The sequence below is a fragment of the Nematolebias whitei genome, chromosome 6, assembly GCF_014905685.2.
Source record: "Nematolebias whitei isolate Nwh7 chromosome 6, NemWhi1, whole genome shotgun sequence".
In the NCBI taxonomy this organism is placed as follows: domain Eukaryota; kingdom Metazoa; phylum Chordata; class Actinopteri; order Cyprinodontiformes; family Rivulidae; genus Nematolebias; species Nematolebias whitei.
Genome location: NC_056503.1, coordinates 43,750,165 through 43,764,634, shown reverse-complemented (window position 1 = coordinate 43,764,634; position 14,470 = coordinate 43,750,165).

Genomic DNA, 14,470 nt, shown 5'->3' with positions numbered 1-14,470 from the left:
CCGGCGCGCTCCTCGCAGTTCGCTCTGCTCGGCGACATCGAGTTCTTTCAATCATTTGAGCCGCCGTTATTAGTTGAAGTGACAGCGCTGCTGCGGATTTACAAATTAAATGGTTGGCTTTAATTAAAAATAAAAATAAAAACCAGGGCGGCCCACAGAAAGCTAGGGGCCCAAAGACAAAAGGCAAAATAAAAATTAAGTTTTTATTTTTGTCCGATAGACTGTAGGTTATTTTAAAAACACTGCAATATGGGAGAAAATAAAATATCTACTTTATAAATTTAAAATACTGATTACAGCACAGTCACTAATCAACCCTCTGAACGTTATCCTTTTTAAAATGTAAATTAAAAATAATAAAATATGCACATTACATCCTTAAGCCTTGCATTTTGACATGAGGACATTGGCTTTCTCCATCAAAATGTTAATTTTTCCAAATAGACATATTCAGAATTATAAGCTTTTGAAGGCCAATTTTATTATATAAATATAAATAACTAAACTTTTTTTTTTAAAAACTGCTCATTGTTGATTTATAAATCGATTATTTTATATTTCAAAGTAAGTGAAATTAAAAACCAACACCTAAAAAAAGCTCAAGAAAGGAGGAAAGACTGTGTGGCCCTGGGGTGGGGGGACAGAGTGAGAGGGCCAGCAAATATGTAGTGGTGGCCCCCCTGGCCCCCCCTTGGTAGCCCTCTTGTGCTCAAAGTATATATTAGTGTTGACACTCAGCTGCTACACCACCAGATTTTATCCGAATGTCTGAAATGTTGGCTGAGTCACTTTTGTGCTAGCTAAGCTCAGTTAGCTGCAGCAGCCATCTTGAATCAGGCGGATTGTAAAAGTTAATCCCTGTAGGAGGTCGTGGGATATTTTATTAACAAGTAAACAGCTGTTATAAACTTTACCACCTTCGTGATGATATTACACAGTTTGAACTCGAAAACGAAGTGACAGAAACTCTTACAAGTGTTTTATTTATTATTATTTATTATTTAATGCCACAGTTTCTGTTGTCAGACACGGAAACAACCGTTTCACTTTGAAACGGAGACGCGTTGTCTTATTTAAGTGAAGGACCCCTCCTCGGTGCTTTAACAGAATCCTCCGGACGTTTTTGTGATGCTAATATATTCACACTGAGCTGAAAGAACGAGTCCCGCCTGGGCCTTTTCTAAATTGGGATCATGTCACTGCAGTGAACGAGCTCAGAGCTGACCAAGTCAAGTAGACACTTTCCCCCTTCTTTTTATGTTTTGAAGGAGTATTTGCAAAAACAGACAAACAAAATATATGATACAGTCTCCCAGGAGGCAGAGAGGAGGAGAGGAAATTAAATTGCTCCTCTGTGAGGAATGAAAACTGCTCGGCTGACTCTCGGCTCTGCAGAGATTACTGACAACATTAATACCAGGAGCAACAAAAGTATGAACCCTTCTGAGGCTGCAGGTCTGGTTGCAGCTGCAGTGAGATCACTGTAAAAAAATCACTGCACGACACTTTAATTGGTCATATGTGTCTTATCCATGCTGCTGATTTCTTGCCTTTAAGCTGCTGCATTCATATCCATCTGCTCGCTGCAGACTCATGTTCGGGCTGCTGTTTAATATGTTCAATTCAATTCAGTGTATTTTTATAGTGCCATGTCACAACAGAAGTCGTCTCAGGGCACTGAACAGAAACATTCATGTATACTCCCCCCCCCCCCCCCCCCAAAAGTCCACAAATAAAAGGTCACACTAATATTTTGTTGGACCTCATTTAGCTTTGATTACATCATGCATTCACTGTGTCATTGTTTCGATAAGCTCCTGCAATGTCACAAGATCTATTTCCATCCAGTGTTGCATTAATTTTTCACTAAGATCTTGCATTGATGACTAGGCACTAGGCATGATGGGATCACTTCACCTGCCTCTCTTCTTACCCTGATGCACCCATCACTCTGGAACAGGGTAAATCTGGACTCACCAGACCACATGACCTTCTTCCATTGCTCCACAGTCCAATCTTTATGCTGCCTAGCAAATTGAAGCCTTTTTTCCCCAGTTAGCCTCACTGATTAGTGGTTTTCTTAAGGCTACACAGCTGTTCAGTCCCAATCCCTTGAGTTCCCTTCACATCGTGCGTGTGGAAATGCTCTTACTTTCACTAATAAACACAGCCCCGAGTGCTACTGTTGTTTTTCTTCGATTTGATTTCACCAAACGTTTTAAGTGATCGCCGATCACGATCATTCAGGATTTTTTTCCGGCCACAATTCTTCCTCGAAGACGATGGGTCCCCACTATCCTTCCAGTTTTTAATAATGCGTTGGACAGTTCTTAACCCAGTTTTAGTAGCTTCTGCAATCTCCTTAGATGTTTTCTCTGCTTGGTGCCAATGATTTGACCCTTCTCAAACAGACTGACATCTTTTCCACGACCACGCGATTTGTCTTTCGTCATGGTTCATTGCACCAGTTGGGGTTAAATAACTTGTTGCCAGCTGAAAGATAATCGCCCGTGCAGTAATTATCCAATAGAAAGCTCGTACCTATTTGCTTAGTTAAATCCAGGTGGCCACTTTTTTCTGGCCAGGCAGTGTATAAAAATAAGTTAACATCATTTATCTCAGGAGCAGGCTGCTTTGATTTTAACTCCATCACAGAACTCTCATCTTGAGCAAGCATGGAGGCGACAGTGGGAAGGAAAAACTCCCTCATGAGGAAGAAACCTTTAGCAGAACCAGGCTCAGGACAAGCGGCCATCTGCTTCGACCGACTGGGTTTGAGAGGAACAGGAAGGAGGAATAGATACACAATGGCAGGTCAAGAATCACGTTAAGATAGAAATAATATCAAATGAAAACGATTAAATTTTAACAATACATTTAAGGAAATTAGGTCAATTTGTCCTCCAGTAGTCCAAATTTAAGACGGCATGACAAGACAACCATGGGATTTATCAAAAAGCCAAGTCTTAAGCCCAGTCTTAGAACTGGACAATGTGTCAGCCTTATACCGTATTATTTTACATTATTAGTGTTTAGATTGTATCTTAGATCCTTGTATACTGTTTATTTTTATACTTTTTGCTATTTTTGGGTGTAACTGGGAACTTGTGTACACAGTTTGGTTCCACCTCATGTACCACGTGTGATGGGAATGATGATAAAGAACCTTGACCCTGGTTTTGTTGTTGACTAAACGGCTCGGGTTCATGGATGTTTCACAAATACGACCATTCACAGCCGAGCAGATGTGGCTTCTCACACCAGTGTGTAAACAGTTTCCTGAGTTTCACGTTGAAAGTTAAAGACTCAAAAGTCCTTGAAGGAGTGCAGGTTGCTCGATGCCTTTAATTTGTAAATAGTCTTCATCTCAGACCTCCTTATAAGGAGAAACGATGGATCTTTAATAATAAATCCATGCGAGAAATCAGAAGACATGTCAGAGTACGTGTTGGGAATCACCCTCGGCTACTATCAGACCAAATTTCAGCTTGTTGTTTAAAAACCTGGTTGAGTTTTAGCTATTTCTGTGTTAGCTAAGGTCAACGAGTTGTGGTGGCCATCTTAAATTGGACTGATTGCAAAAGTTTAAGACCTAACGGTTTCTTTTTGAAACATTTCGTAAACTCTTTTCGGCGGTTCTTGAGCTGTTTTGCTCTAAGAGCAGCAGGGTTGAGGAGGTTAAGGCAGAAGTTTTATAAGAAGCCGTTGCAGCACTCGCAGCCTGTGCTGTGGACGACTCTCAGCTGCTTCAATCTGTAGCTCACATCTCACTTATTATTATTGCAAAAAACATTGTTTGTAGCTAAAAGCTAAAAGTAGCAAAACAGTAGCTCAAAGCTAAAAACGGTAATTCTTATTTAACCAACTAAACCCACTGAACACACGTCATAAAAGCATGATCAAAACACAAAATAATATAAGATTAAAGATAATTTCTTTACCCACACAAGATGTTTGGCCATTTCATATTAAAGATCTTAAGAGTGACTTAAAACACACCCCGATGTAAGACTGATCACAGCCCTCCTGACACTGAACCGCATACACATATACAGTGTCAGGAGGGCTGTGATCAGTCTTACATCGGGGAAACAAAACAGCCACTGGCCAAAAGGATGGCCCAGCACAGAAGATCAACATCATCAGGCCAGGACTCTGCGGTCTACACTCATCTCCAGGCCAGCGGTCACTCTTTCAGGGATGAAGATGTTCACATCCTGGACAGAGAGGAACGATGGTTTGAGAGGAGTAAAGGAGGCCATCTTTGTGTAAAGAAACCGTCCATCATTAAACAGGGGTGGAGCCTCCGGGTTCAACTGTCCCCCTCTTACAATGCTGTGATTGCTAGTATCACTCAGCCCTCTGTGAACAGTAAACAGCCATCAGTGTGCTAATGATCCATTGTTAGGCTGATGGTCCTTCTTGAGCATGTGATCAGCTGGTTTTGGTTGTCAGCAGCAAAACTGGTTGATCCACTCTGAGACGGTGCTATTTAAGAGACTGAGCTGAAAACAGCACCTCAGACTGAAGAAGTCTCTCGGATGAGAGACGAAACGTTTCTACATTTTTTTGTTGATTTGCTTTGTTTTGTTTTTTTGAATGTCCAGAGGACCAGATTGAACTTTTTAAATACAGAGCAGTTTTTGAAGGAGCTGAAGATATCGCGTCTGTGGGAGAAATATTTTTAAATAACATGACTACCGTATTTTTCGTTGTATAAGTCACAGCCTTTTGCATAAATTAGCACGACCTGGACTTATACAGAGAAGAGGCTTATTTGTTTTTTCTCACATATTTATAACCCAATTTTTGGCCGAGATCTGACTATTTAATTTATTCTGAAATGGAAAATATTGAACACTACCATTTTCAGCCGCTAGAGGGCGCTCTATTAATATGGCAAGCCAAGTGTCTCATTAATAGGTAAAAGTGGCTATTAATGAGACACTTGGTTTGCCATACCAAGCCACCTTTGTCTCACTCCTGGAGCAAACGTCAAATCAGCTGCATTTCACCGCGCCGCCCAGGCGAAATGTAGCTGATTTGACCTTCAAAGTGCATTTATTAAAGAAAAGGTCAACTGAGACACACCTTTACTATAACGTCGAGCAAACAAACAATTGTTTTAGGTGGTTGTCTAGTTAAATTTCAAAGAAATGCACAACAAGTCCTCCCTCTGCGCTCCTGCAGCTGCAAATTGGCTTTTGAAATGCAGATGTTACAGTTAAAGTCCTTTTTTTATTAAGGAAAAGTTAAACTGAGACACACCTTTACTATAATGTCGAGTAAACAAATTGTTTTTAGGTGGTTATCTTGTTAAATTCTTTTTAAAGTCCTCCCGTGCACGCGATCCCGCAGACGTCATTTGGCAGCCAATTGATTTTTGGCATATCACCGGCCCACATTTCTGGGTGGTGAGCGGTGACGCATAATAGATGCGACTTATACGGTGAAGTGACTTATGTTTTTTCCACTTTATTAGACATATTTGGACTGATGGGACTTAAACGGCGGCGCGATATGTATGGCAGCAAGTATGTAGTTTGAATAACGACGACTTGCTGTGGCGACCCCTGAACAGGGAACAGCCGTCTTCCCGCCCGGCTAGAAACATGAGCAAACATGCTTATTTTAGAGCAGAATAAAATGATGTCTTCAGCATAAACCCAACATATTTGATTTCAGGTCCATTTTTAAAATCCCATAGAGAGCAGCTGTGACTGGAGCACCTTCCTTTGTTGTCGCTTGGAGCGGCACATTGTTCGCAGATCTCATCATCAGGCTCATTTGGGCCGGCTTAGGGAAATCCAGCCACATTCGGCTGCATTCGTCGCAACTTTACAGAGAAAGGCAGGGATAATCCATTTCCTGCCACATCTCTAAAAACATCTAAATGGACACCTCTTTGGGTTTAGTTTTCAATTTGCAACGTTGTGTAAAAGATCTTGAACGTCCAGGCTGCCTCGTAACATCCTCATTATCGCCTGTAGCTGAAGGCAAAGGCGGGAGATAATGTTTTAGCTCATGTCAGCTAAATATCTCATGAACCCCTTGACAGATTATAATGAAACTTTAAGAGAATTTTAATTGGACTGACGCCTATAACTTAAGTTTTAGAGCTAACTGGATTTAAGATGGCTGCCCCATAGAGCTGAAATATGGTGTTGCAGTAGCTGAGCATCACCTCCAATGGAGACATTTAGTGCAACTGCAACACAATGCAGGATATCTCTGCTTGCAGTCAACTCTATTTGTCTGTTAGCAAAATATCTCAAGAATCACTGATTTGAACCAAACTCTCAGAAAGCAACGTTTGAATGATCAACCTTTAGAGTCAACTTATTTCAAGATGGCCACCACATTTTCTACCTTAACCAGCAGACTACAACATAGACTGCTTTGCAGATATTGAGCTAAAATCTGGTGTGGTAGTAGCTGAGAGTCATTCACAACACGTTCTACAAGAGTACCACATACGGCTACGCTCAACAAAATATTATACAGCAATCTATAACAATGGTCTGGACAAGCAACTACCTTGAATAACCATTGACCTTGATTATTGACCTTGAAGCTGGGATGGTATAAAGTGTGCACAACACTCCATCTAGTGATGATGCTCATGTGTATCAAGATCTGATCAATTATCTCGAGTGGATCAGAAGTTATGGTCCGGACAAGCAAACAGGCGCTACACAACCGAGAGATCACACGTTCCTTCAGAAAAGACTGGATCTTTTTTTCTTGATTGCCGTCAGAGCTCCGATATTATATATTCTTGAAGTCCAGTTGGACTTTGGCCTTTCCCAGCTTAGTGAGTCTACAGCAGCCATGTTGTTCCTGTTAATGGTGTTTCCTGCTGCTCAGAGAGGAGAGCCGCTGATTGAATTCTCTTCTGAACGCCGCTGAAAGCAGACATCGTCCGCGCTCTGAAACCTCGGCGAGGTGAACGCGTACCTTACACAAACCCACGCTGCACGTGCGAGCAGACGAAGGCGTGCACGCTCTTGCGCACACGCAGACAAAACGTCTTCAGGAGCCATCTGCCACCATGTGACCGCGAGGCGTTCGGATGCTTCCCTCCAATGAATATAAAGTATAAACACTCCTCCAAATTCTCCACCCCTGGCCTCTATTTCATGCTATTATCTCGGCATAATAAACACATTAGCTTCCCCCTGCCCGATTCCTGCTCCTAAGATGAATCTTTCCCGACTATATAAAATAATTTGCCAACATTATATGTGAGCATAAATTATTCATGAGGCTTCGTGGAGAGATTCGGAGCCTCCTGAGTCCTGGAGGAGGCAGCTCTGACAGACAGGTTCCCACAGATGGACCTTCTGCTCTCAGGGAGGAAAAAGTGGACGATTTCTAGAAACGGTCCTCGTCTGAAAATGATGTACAGTTCTCTGTACTCCAGCTGAAGGTCACTTACTCATGCCGACACGAGTTTTTGTTTGCTCTGTTGAATCATGAGGGATTTAGGAGATCATTTCGTAAACTTTAATTTCAATGTGATGCACTTTGACAGCCTGTTCCATCTTTATGGTCAGTCTTGCTCAGACGCACAGCAATTACACTTTCTGTTGAAAAGAAGCTGAAACTAAAAGAAGCAAAATGCTGGCTAAAAGGAGAAAAACACCACATACAGCATGTCTGTAATCTCAGACACCACGACATGCAAAGTGGTTAGTTACAGTTTATGTAGTGAAACTCCAGAAAGATGCATTTAGATCTAGTTCTAGAATCGTGCAGCTGAAGGTGGCTGCATGTTGGAGTAGCTCTGTTGCATTCACTCTGTGATCTTACTTTTGAAAACTTTAAATCCTCCTTTTTTTTCTGGATGTAAATGTTTTTTTTTTATTTGGGGTATGATTATTTCCTATGGTATCAGATTCTGTGCAGCTGGAAGGCTTTTTACTGAAATCTTTTTACATTTGGACATTGTGTTATGATGCGTTACCATACCACCTTATTTATAAAGCACTTAAAACAGAAATGGGGCCAACCAAAGTGCTAACAATGTTTTTTTTTTAATAACCAGGAGCAGCTGATTAACATCTCAAAAGCTCAAATAATACCTCAACTACAGCCCCAAATCCCAAACGTGTTGAAAAAGAGGCACCGTGGATGCATTCCTGTCTACCTGGCGGCGGTGCTAGAGTACCTGACCGCCATGATCCTGGAGACGGTAGGAAACGAGGCTCGTGACGACACAAAGGCCGTGATTGTCCCCCAACACCTGCAGCTAGCAGGCTGTTCGCAATGATGAGCTCAACAAGAAGCTGGGAGGAGTGACCATCGCTCGGGGAGGAGTTCTAACCAATATTCACACGGTCCTGCTGCACAAGAAGACCAAGAAACCCACCAAATACAAGACGGATCAACATCTGCAACCAGTTTCTTCAGATCTGCTCTAAGACAGACTGCTACAAGAGATCCTTCCTGCACAGCCATCGGCATCTAAAGCAACTCTTTAATGAAACCAGGATGATGAGTTACAACCACATTTAATTTCACTCTGGGATTAATAATAGCTTTATTGAGTTTCTTTTAACCTTTACCATCATCTGTTGGTTTGGACTTTTGACAAAAACAGGAACAAACTCTTGGTATTGTCAGGATGTGCAGCAAAACTGCTGGCATAAACCTACAGAACCTCACTGACCTACACAAGGAGAGGTCCGTGAACAAGGCCAGGCTGATTCTGGCAGATCCTGATCATCCACTCCATGGCAAGCTCGGGTTGCTTCCATCTGGACGCAGGTATCTGCTGCCCAGATGTAGGACGACCAGACTGAAAAACTCATTGATCCCTGTAGTGATCAGGCTTCTCAACGAACAGTAATGATTTCTGTAGTTATTTTATTGACTCGGTATCTTATGGATGTTTTGTGTGCCTGACTGTGAAACAAATTGCCCCTTGGGGATAATGATGATTCATGAACTTGAACTAAAGTATTTTTGAATTGAATTATTTTGTGATTTTTCTTTTTTCTTCTTCTTCCAATTGGCTCACTGGTTGAGCCACACATCATCTCACCCCAGTGTATTTTGGACGTCATTCTCCTCGAGGTGTGACTGCTCATAGAAAAAACCCTGTCAGCTGGAGACATCACTTTATAAAAATTACCTGAATTTTAGCTCATTACTAGAATCGTGATTGCAACCACAGGTTTTCACTTGGGGGAAAAAAAAAACATTAAAATGTCATGAAAAACTCGACATAATCCAGTCCATGAGCTCTTTGTGGTCCAAGAATTTACCCCATGAAGACAAAATATGATATATATTAAACATAAAACTTTAACTTTCACTGACACGCCGTGAAAAATGGATATTTGATCCAAACCTGATGAATCTGTGAACACCTGCATCATAAACAACAAACAGATGGGCGGCAAAGAAAAGCTCCAAGCTCAGTTTATTATGAAATGTTAAAGTTGTAGACAACAGATTAGTCTGCTGGGTCTGTCACACTTCATCTGTATTGTTAGCAGCTGCTTCCAGAGCGCCGCTGCATTTTGATTCAACACCTTCAGGAAAAACTGCTGCCGCTCTTTGATCCAGCAGAGGAGAGATTAGCCCGAGCTGAAGAAAAACTAGCACAACCGAAGGGACTGATTTCCTTCATTTGGACTTACAGTTCCTTCAACTCATCAACTTTACCACCTCAGGCTTTGCTGTCATGTCTGGAGACAGAAGTCTTTATCGTCGTCTTTACAGGTGAGATTTATTCTCTTTTGTAGAGGCTGAACTTTACAAAGCAGGGATTTGTTTTGGGTTTGAAGCTTTCGGTCTAATGTCAAAATCTCATCACAAAGAGCCGATAAACTGAACAACATGCAAATGTAGCATTTAGATTGTCTTAGTGCGGTCTTGTGATGGACAGGAGACTTGTCCAGGGTGTCCCCCATCTCTGCAACAAACCACGTCAGAAGTCATTACATTAAAAATACAAATTTAATAACTTTGTTGGGGATCTAATTTCAATTAGATACTAATTGAAGACTTGATGTGTATTTTGAATGGACCAGTCTACCTCTGCTGTGCCGTGAAGGGAGGTAGTAACAGAGGCAAAACAGTCGACACGTGAAAAAGTAAGTTGCGGTGCAGCAACTCGTGATAAAGTGATAATATTAGTGTCCAACTTCCCTGTCATGGGAATAAACAACAACATATTTATTACTGAGGAAACATTGCTGATAACTCCCAGCAACTACCATATTTTTCGGACTATAAGGCGCACTTAAAACCCTTTAATCTTGTCAAAAATCGTCAGTGAGCCTTATAATCCGGTGCACCTTATGCATTGATTCTGGTTGTGCTTACTGACCTTTTATGTGGTTACTGTGAATGAGTTGAATAAAGTTTGACTTATCTGACTGTTTTGTTTCGCTTAATGCACCTTATAATCCGCTGTGCCTTATGTATGAAAACACACCCTTTCGTTGATATTGCACCTTATAATCCAGTGCACCTTATAGTCCGAAAAATACGATGCGTAGTCTGAGGATTGCTAAAGTGATGATTCATTACGTTTTGTAAATGACACGAGGGAGACGTCCAACACAACATGTTATGTCATGCTCTACTTCAACCCAGCTGAGTTCTGACTCTCGCCTCTTCTGCTTCTGCTCTGTGTGGCCGTTTGGTGAAGCAGTTTTATGAAAGAGCCTTCAAAAATGCTCCTCCACACTGATCTGAGTCAACTGGGGTGGTGCAGACATCTGACTCCTCCTGGATGCCCACCTCTGGACGTTCTTCCTGCCGGTAAGAGACCAAGAACTCACCGGAGGGACTGGGTATCCTCTCTAGAGGGGTGCTTGGGTTTCTCTCCTGAACCTCCTTCCTCCTTAAGCCAACATCCAATAAGCACAATCGGACGGACAGATCTCGCATCGTCTGACCTTTAACACGATGATGAAATCATCATAAAAAGCAAGAAATAAACCCCAGCTCTGAGATCAGGTTCAGTTTTTATCTCACTGTTGGTACATTTAAAGGAAATCTCTCCTCATTCCTGTCTTAGTAAAAAAAATAAAAAATAAAAAAAGAAGAGCTGCTCATGTTTTTGATCTCTTTGGTCCATTTATTATGAAATATTTCTGCTTCCTGTCTGTTTTATCTTTCGCCTGTAAATTTGAAAACATTTCCACCCTCCGAGGAAAAGATAGTTCTGTCAGCAGCACTTTTCCTCTGGATGATCCTGTGTTTCACCTCCTTCCTGACACCAGATAATTCCCTGACAGCCCATTACTTCTTATCGCCTGCTGTCCTCCCTAATCACTGACGTCTGCGCCGCTTCAAACTATCATATAATGAAACCGCAGTCGTTCGCTGGGAGTTTTGTCAAATCATTTGAAACCAGAAGTTTGACTGTTTGATAACAACTTATAGGAATTATAGTAAACATTCATGAAGTGTTTTTTTGTTTTTTTTTAATATTCATATACAAAAAAATCGGTGATCTTTACAAGAATGCTGCCTGTTACTGTTTAACGGTTTAATATCTGTGCTCGTTCAGCATCCACACTTCTGTTTTCTGATTTTTTCTTTCTATACGTTTTTGCAAATCAATGAGTATGATTTTATTTTTATTTACATTCTTGGGTCTCTTTGTTTTAATTTAGCTTTTTTGGTTTTTCAGCTTTGAGCAACCTTTCTGCTATTATTAGCTAGCCATTTGTTTTAGCTCAGTTTTTTTTTTTACCTTTTTAGCTAACCTTTTGCAACTTTTAGTTCCTAGTTTGCTTACGGCCATGATGACATAGTTACATTGAAAAAGTAACTTATTTAAGTTACTGATTACTCGATTTGGAAAGTAACTAAGTTAGATTACGAGTTACTTTATTAGTTACTTTCAGCAGCTGCTGACAACAACCCTCCGCCACCACAACATAAAAATTACATTGAGCTTTGTCAATACTAACTTTATTGAAAGTGCATTTTAGTGGTAACATCAACAATGTGTCTCCTGACTTATATTAAAAAAAGTATTTCTTGACTTCCTTAAACAAAATACTTTTTTTTTTTAAATAAAGCATTATTTCTTGACTTCAGAATCATAAACACTTGCTTTATATAAAACAGTGTCTTTCTTGACTTCACTAAACAAATACTATTTTTACAAAAAAAAAAGTATTCACTTTGTTAAACATAAAAACTTTAAACATAAAAAAATAATAATAAAGACTGTCTTTCAAAGTCATAATCAAAGTTCTTTTACTCGCTCCCTCCTACCAGTGTCTCTTAGCCATTGAACATTGAATTTAGGACAACTGAGAGCTGTGAGAAGGGCATCTGTCGTCCAGCACACCGACAAAACGAGTCTGGATAACCTGAAAAATATAATTGATATGTTTACAAGGCCTACTATTTACAGTATTATGTCACTGAATTACTTGCAAACCGTACCTAATGTGGGATCAATTTTGTAGATTTAATTTTGTTTTAGGATTCTTATTGACATTTGTCTTTGTTTTAATCTTTTTTTGTGTGTGTGTGTGATGATAATGAATATATACTGTACAATGTACAAAAATAGTGTGATGTAAGAAATAATAACTAGCTTACATATACAGGTACTTCTCAAAAAAATTAGCATATTGTGATAAAGGTCATTATTTTCCATAATGTAATGATAAAAATGAAACTTTCATATATTTCAGATTCATTGCACACCAACTGAAATATTTCAGGTCTTTAATTGTTTTAATACTGATGATTATGGCATACAGCTCATGAAAACCCAAAATGACTGTCCCAAAAAATTAGCATATTTCATCCCACCAATGAAAGACAAGTGTTTTTAATACAAAAAACGCCAACCTTCAAATAATCATGTTCAGTTATGCACTCAATACTTGGTCGGGAATCCTTTTGCATGAATGACTGCTTCAATGCGGCGTGGCATGGAGGCAATCAGCCTGTGGCACTGCTGAGGTGTTATGGAGGCCCAGGATGCTTCGATAGCGGCCTTAAGCTCATTCAGAGTGTTGGGTCTTGCGTCTCTCAACTTTCTCTTCACAATATCCCACAGGTTCTCTATGGGGTTCAGGTCAGGAGAGTTGGCAGGCCAGTTGAGCACAGTAATACCATGGTCAGTAAACCATTTACCAGTGGTTTTGGCACTGTGAGCAGGTGCCAGGTCGTGCTGAAAAATGAAATCTTCATCTCCTTAAAGCTTTTCAGCAGATGGAAGCATGAAGTGTTCCAAAATCTCCTGATAGCTGCATTGACCCTGCCCTTGATAAAACACAGCGGCCCAACACCAGCAGCTGACATGACACCCCAGTGACTGTGGAAACTTGACACTGGACCTCAAGCAATGTGAATTCTGTGTCTCCTCTCTTCCTCCAGACTCTGGGACCTTGATTTCCAAAGGAAATGCAAAATTTACTGTAATCAGAGAACATATCTTTGGACCACAGCAGCAGTCCCAGGCGAGATGCTTCTGACGCAGTCTCTTGTTCAAGAGTGGCTTGACCTGGGGAATGCGGCATCTGTAGCCCATTTCCTGCACACGCCTGTGCACGGTGGCTCTGGATGTTTCTACTCCAGACTCAGTCCACTGCTTCTGCAGGTCCCCCAAGGTCTGGAATCGGCCCTTCTCCACAATCCTCCTCAGGGTCCGGTCACCTCTTCTCGTTGTGCAGCGTTTTCTGCCACACTTTTCCCTTCCCACAGACTTCCCACTGAGGTGCCTTGATACAGCACTCTGGGAACAGCCTATTCATTCAGCAATTTCTTTCTGTGTCTTACCCTCTTGCTTGAGGGTGTCAATGATGGCCTTCTGGACAGCAGTCAGGTCGGCAGTCTTACCCACGATTGCGGTTTTGAGTAATGAACGAGGCTGGGAGTTTTTAAAAGCCTCAGGAATCTTTTGCAGGTGTTTAGAGTTACATCGTTGATTCAGATGGTTAGGTTAATAGCTTGTTTAGAGAACCTTTTCATCATGTGCTAATTTTTTGGGACAGGCATTTTGTGTTTTCATGAGCTGTATGCCATAATCATCAGTATTAAAACAATTAAAGACCTGAAATATTTCAGTTGGTGTGCAATGAATCTGAAATATATGAAAGTTTCATTTTTATCATTACATTATGAAAAATAATGACCTTTATCACAATATGCTAATTTTTTGAGAAGGACCTGTATAACATATCTTCATTATATCATCTGGAAGCAAGTAGGTATCTCTGCAGACAAATTCAGAAGTCGTATCGGGAGGGCCACATTTGATTGGACGATAAAACAATGGGTGTATCTAAAGGGAAACATCTGATTGGACGATAGAAAAAAATGGGCGTATCCAGAGGGCCACATCTGATTGGATGATAAACCAATGGCCGTATCTAGAGGGCCACATCTGATTGAACGATAAACCGATGGCCGTATCTAGAGGGCCACATCTGATTGGACGATAAACCAATGGGCGTATCTAGAGGGTCACATCTGATCGGAC